This window comes from Callorhinchus milii, unplaced genomic scaffold (genome assembly GCF_018977255.1).
Source record: "Callorhinchus milii isolate IMCB2004 unplaced genomic scaffold, IMCB_Cmil_1.0 Scaffold912, whole genome shotgun sequence".
Taxonomy (NCBI): Eukaryota; Metazoa; Chordata; class Chondrichthyes; order Chimaeriformes; family Callorhinchidae; genus Callorhinchus; species Callorhinchus milii.
The window spans coordinates 9,493-16,453 of record NW_024705653.1 but is presented as its reverse complement, the minus strand read 5'-3'; positions in this window follow the sequence as shown (position 1 = coordinate 16,453).

Sequence of the window (6,961 nt, the reverse complement as noted above, 5' to 3'; positions counted from 1 at the left end):
CCCAGCTGGCCGGGTCTCCTCCCTCCTCGTGGGTCTTCGATCGCCACGTGCAGGAGGCGTCGCGTCGGCTCCGACGACTTGTCGCGCCGTGTCGTGCGCACCTACCAGCTGTACTCGCGCGCCAGCGGGGCCCACGTGCAGGTGCTGGGCCCACAGATCGTGGCGCGCGGGGGGGACGGGGACCCCTACGGTGAGACGGGGCTAGAGCCACAGAGAGCCACACAGAGAGCCACAGAGAGACCCATAGACTCGTCACACAGAGACCCACAGAGACCACAGACTCACCACACAGAGCCACAGACTCACCACACAGAGACCCACAGACTCACCACACAGAGACCCACAGACTCACTCACACAGAGACCCATAGACTCACCACACAGAGACCCACAGACTCATCACACAGAGACCCACATACTCACCACACAGAGACCCACAGACTCATCACACAGAGACCCACAGACTCACCACACAGAGACCCACAGACTCATCGCACAGAGACCCACAGAGACCCACAGACTCACCACACAGAGACCCACAGACTCACCACACAGAGACCCACAGACTCACCACACAGAGACCCACAGACTCACCACACAGAGACCCACAGACTCCACTCACACAGAGGACCATAGACTCACCACACAGAGACCCACAGACTCATCACACACTATCTTACCTGAGTACTGCTAGAGTGAATTAGCGCACTGCGGGTTGACTATTGTGCGACAGCCGAGGGTCAGGCCCGAATTTTTAACAGCGACCCCGACTTTGGTGGCAACCATTACAAAAGTCCACGCTCTAGTTCCTGCGTTATGACGATAGGCTCTCTTATACTGACGCATCAAAATTCGAGGAGGCCCCTTAGAGGGACCCATAATTCGTCTTGGCCAAGTTGCGAATATCTATTGCCTGAACTCGTAGGTTGCTGCTTGTGCTCCGACTACATATATAATAATGTAACCCGGAATCGTACCAGGTCTAACCACACCTATCCCGTGTGATCAGCCGAAATTAGCAATCACTTAGGTAGTAGGATATTAATGGTAGTTCGTTACTCCTGGGGCTTCCCATATGTCTAGTCATGGACAAGAGAGGTGATGCTTCTTTCAGTATGGGTTCCTTTAGTTATTCCTATCCAGGCCTCTCGTTTTCTGTTGAACAGTTTAGGTCTACTGCTGTTTCCCCGCAAGCGTTGGTCTATTCCGTGAGTTTAACGATACTTATGCGCTCTCGTTTCGCCCGCTAAGTCACACGCTATAACCTGCCCGTGAGTATCGACATGGACCAGCGCCGGTCGCCGTGAACATTTGCGCTCTCCTACGGTAACACAGAACTAAACATGACGTTTGACAGGGGCATTCAGTGTATGTCGTAGACCCCCCAACCTAGCGTTAACCTGGCTTGGCGGCTGACGTTGTCAAACCTACTCTCAACAAACTGCCCTTTTAACGAGGGCTTGCGCGCCCAACTCGTGGCCTGAAAGCGTCTCCCCTAGCTCAAGTAATTCGAGTCACTGAGCCTCCCATCTAATTACCCGCTTTAAGAGGTTGAGGTGTTCTTACAGCCAATCTTAGGTCACAGGCTCACCCATATCCCCCACAACATATCCTAGGCCTTAGCCCTTAGTCAGAGGGCCATTCAGACACAACCAATTGCAGAATAGCCAATGTGCTACAGGTATCAGTTATGGAGTGGGGGGGGTCCACGGCGCCAGGTAAGGCAGCCCAACTTTGCCTTTCTTGACTAACAAGGGTTGTGCTACGTGTCTTGGTGCAATATTGGATATTTAATTACTCCCGACCAGAATAATTCTGTTTGCGCAGTCTTCTCCCCAATAAACGTCGCGTGACTCCCGGCCAATTTCGATCTAACACCCCGCCTGGTTGGGCAATGACCGGAATTCTTCGCCTCTGAGAGCTGAGCTAAAACCGGCTCATTAAGGGTGGCCTATTACCGCAGTTCCATGCGTTCAGCCCTCTCCGCTTTCTTCATGTATACAGTATGTCGGATTAGGGATTGTGCTCTGTATTACTTGAATTAGTACTCAACAAACACAGGAGGCCTGCGGTCAGTTTGTCCTGCATATCCTTAAGATCCACGGGACCGCTTATGCTCCATTTAGGGGCACAACACACTGACCAAAGGAGAACGAGGGGGATTTAAGCGTGCATTGCGCCCCGGACTTATCAGGAAATCCGCGAATCCGAGACGGATCCTTCAAATATACACATGAGAAGCGGACTACGGAACGCGGGGTTGCATGGTGGATTACTGTTTCATCATTTGAACTCCATGCGAGCCACTGTGGTGTCTTACTTTATGTCTACCGTATGGCTAACATGTAAAGTCCATATAAAAAGTGCAACCGGGGACTTAGACTTCCATCATGTCGAGCGCCGACATTGGTACTGCCAAAGGTCAATACTGCTAGGGTGTGCCTATAGTCTTTAAGCGGCTCCGTTGACTCAGTCGAAAGAAGGATGTTGTTCTTACGAGATTGCGTCCTTGGAGCTTAACCAAAGCAAACTTTCGCATCTTCCAACGAGCGTCATTATTTGGCAGTCTTCATGGGACGCACAACTGTACCCTACACCAGCGTAAGCGACTGATCAGTACCTTCTCCGTTCCACCCCCCTAGCCTAGAGCTGACGCACCATGAAAATGAGTGCCTAGGCTTGGGGCCAGTCATTTTACTTGTAAAGCGAAAATAGCGCATATCTAATCGCTTATTGTTACATGTGCCTACCATGAGGAGAATCACTATGAGTCGAAACTATGTGTTTCTAAAGGCCCATGTGCTGATTCGCTTTCAGGAGAATACCTGGCTTCAATGCCGCCTTTCGACGCACGCTCGGTGAACTCCTATAGAATTGGACAGGAGCAACGCGCGAGACCTCTTACTATGGCCACGCTCCATCATCTGGGTCTTGGTCCCTATCGTTGATTGTAGCGCACGCGTCGTTTCCGGACAAACTAGTGTCGTCCGCGCTCCCGCCATGGTAGCTGTTTGTTCCTGGCACGAGGATGAAAGCGGTGAGGTTTCGATCCCAGTCCTAGTCGGTGGTTCTCTCCTCACAATGAGAGTGACGTGTTTAGGATCATCCCATTTACCGACCGAATACGGGATGTGCTGTGTAATCTCAGCACCAGCGAACGCTGGTTATGCCAAAAGGAGCAGCCTTATAAAGCCGTGACCGGCTTTACCCAGTGGTTCGAGGGCGTCATCAGAGGTGTCGAATAAAACAGTCAATCTCAGATGGAGTATTGTACATTGGATTTTATGAACCGAATGAGTTCCCTAGTGCAGTACCTAAGGGAGAGACCAACGTCTGTGATTTCATTCTCCTATTTCTTAAAGGCCTGCGCTTAGAAGCACCTTAAAACAGAGTCACATCGTATTCGACCTCCTAACGCCTCAATTTCGTTTATAGCATCCTACATTCTCACTCGGATGCTACGCAGTATCGCAAGGTTGACTGCGTCTAGCGTCGATCTGGAGGGCATTGTTACAATGGGTGGTCACTGGATCGATGACCTAGGTAGCATTCCTCAAAGACTATTTAGAGGGGCAACCAGGTAACTACAGTTACGAATCGTCCATTGCTCTATCCCTGATATGGGATCTGATCTTGAATTGACTCAGTTACGGAACGTTATTGGGACCGGAGGAGGGTTGACCGGTAGCCGTGGCACACACTATTTATAATCGGCTACACGTGCTACGCTTCTTAAAATGATATGATGAAGGCCGAAGCCATGTGGATCCCATATTTCTACTTCGGTTCGTGAGGAATCGATTCCCTTACTTTAGCGTGCCAAAATGGACCAAGGGAAGAGAGGGCACAACTCTCGCATTTGTACTCACGATATTCACTAGATACTCCCGCTGAAGGCATTAAAGCATGTCGGATACCATACTGGGCATACTGCAGCGTTCAGAGCCGCGGTGGTCATCCTCTCGACGATCGCTTGTTAAATCGCCGGCGTGGCTGTCAGAACAGATACCCCTAAGAGCAATTCCTCTTAAGAAATTATTACAACATTGAGAACTTGCTTCCGCCTGCAGTCAGAGGAGAAGATCTGCCATATCATTGTCTTGGGGAGCGGATTCTTAGTAATAAATATGTCCGAACTACTGCCGGACTTTGAATCATTGTCATAGGCGGCAGACGTACATTAATCGTCTTCTCTGCTGAATGGTAAGGACGCAAAGCTCCATACCTTGGGTTAGACCCCCTTATTCGGATACGTTGGGGTTTTTTAGGTCTGCTACCCAATCGAAACTTGAGCGCTAGATCGCTGATAGGCTTGTGAACCTCTAAGAGTGAGATCTCGTCTGGGTATGGTGTCTCCGCTGCACGTCGGGCCTGTGACAGCGGGGCGGGTGTTGTAGTAAACCTCTTAGACGCGAGGACCCCGCGAGTCGTATCTCAAGAGTCAATTTGTTATTTCTAGGCTCTAGCAACAGTGAGATTTATCCGCGAGAACAATCCCCTAACGTAGGTACCGACACCACCCTTATTAATGATCCTGTCACGGACATTTGGATTGACCTCCTTTACTAGGTATCTGCCTGTGTTAGTCGTACCGTGAGGCCAATCCCGCCGGCAACGAGGTGCAGAAGAGGTCTATAAAGGAAATCGTCGTACGGCGGAATAGTGGGTGCAGACCAACCCTAGATAACAAAATGGCGATCCATGCCAAGGCATGTGACACCGAACTAAAGAAATTCAGCACGACTTGGAGTTTTACACTTTGGTGGACGATTCCTTTGAGTGTTTGCGCAGCACCCATCTCCAGGCCAGTCCACTGTCTTTACACATACAGTATTACCAGCAAGACCGGCTAGAGGGAACACCGCCATCCTCGCGACCTACACGCTCGCATACGTACCCAGCCATAGCCCTCTATTGACCCCTTTGGGACTGTCTCGACCGCTACGCCAGAAATTTGTGTTAAAATTGGAGAGATTGTCCTTATTCGTACACTTTCCGTCTTCCCATAGGATTATTCTAACGTCTACAGTTAATAAATCCGGACCCTGGACGTGGCCATCCAGTTGCTAGTTTCTCAGAGGGCGGCTGGGGAACCAGGCGTTTGCTCCGTATGATATCCACGGATTTTGACAACCTGTGGATGTTCTAGGTACTCTTCTCAAGGTACGGAACCCTCGCCGAGCCTCCACTTTCACATTGGTTCTGCCGTCATAACCAGGTGGCTGTCCCGATGCTCAATATCTTCGCCCGTACGATATATTGTCCCAATGACTGCGTCACCATCCTTACCCAAGATGTTGTTATCAGCGTCGCCTTAGCACTACTATGAGCTCTGCGGAGTAAAGACTCGCTGGTGTTTTGTGATTGAATGGAAACAAACTCGTGTTAAAGGACGTCAGCAAGAGGACTCGTGACTCCACGCATACGTATAATAGCCTAGCGGATTCGACACGACGCACCTCAACCTCTAGTCTGTCTGAACCTGGGAGCGTCCATGTTATCCTCCGGGGCGTAGAGCATCTGTTAACGCGTGGCATGTGCCGGGGGGAATCTCGTTTCCGGACAGCATGTTCCATCATGCAGGGGAGAGGGGGTACGGTTGGTCATCGCCCCGGATTGCACCAGCCTCTTACTGAAGCTATGCTCGGTCAGGGTAGCAAACTTCTCGTGACCGATGCCACCTTTTAAATTTCCTCTTACCTACGACAGCGTTACAGATGGGTATGCGCGGCCCCCAGCTAAGGAATGGGCCCCCAGTTGGTGCTCTGCGCTTAATATGCCTAGGGATAAGCAGCAATCAGTCCGACGGGTTCTACTTCCTCACAAACGCAGGCGGCTGGGATTCCGTCGGAGAATTGCCACCGACCAGAATCACAGGCATGCGATCTGCTATGCTAGTGTAAAGAGGTGGGTATTATCTTCTTCGACTAATCCACTACCTCAAGTAATCATGATAGCCCGAGTTATTTTCTAAGCACAATGTTCTCTAAATTGTTATAACGGAAAATTTGGACCCCTCAGTCCCCCGAAACGTTCTGCCTAAGATGACATCAGCGGAGCCTCTGGGATGTGCCGCTGGGCTGGAAAGGGCTGCGTGCAGCCGTGACCAAACAATTAGAATTGGTGTGGGCCGCGAAAACTGGGACATTGATTGTACGCACCGGGACGTGTCATTGTCGGCTATATTCCCTTGCATCCCCTACCTCAGTGGCCTTGTTGCTGTCGGTACGGTTCGCACTGAATGAGAGATGTGAGGACCGCTCGTACTTCAAAGGACATACGGTTCCCAATCCCGGGTTATTAAAAATATACCGCCAACTCGAACCAGGGTGACCTAAAACACACTTTAGCGAAAATGTGTTATAAATCAGCTCACTAATCCAGGTCCCCCTCAACAGCTGCAAAGGAAACGCAGTGTTTATAGGCTCGCTGCTCACATCGTGGGGTAACCCCGCCACCTGTCCGCCCCTACCGGACCGCTCAGGGGGGACGATGGGCACGCCATGATACTGTATTCGCTCGGTGGTAGCGCAACAATACGATATGCACTACATTCGAATTTAGGATGACTTGGCGATCGTGCAGCATGTTGGGGCGACAGGAATTACTTGTGGCTCGATTAAGGGCTGCAGCCATTGTACTTGAAATCCTGCGTATGATCGGACATTCATGGACTAAGTAAGACTCGACCCACGCCCCTATCTATGATGCCTTGTAAAATCTTGCGTTTGTGTGGATTTTTGAGTTGAGTTAGCGTCTTGCTGACAAACGGTGCATTCTCCAATTATCGAGGATTCCGTGTAGGGATGTCGTTACAAGGGGTCGATCCGACTCGTAGAGCACCGCCCGAAAGAAACAAGGTTAGACACGATTGTGTGTGCTGCCCTTTGTACCTCGTCCGTTACGGGACCTTGTTATACAGTCCCGAAGAGCATCACGACGGCTACGTACCTACAGCAGAC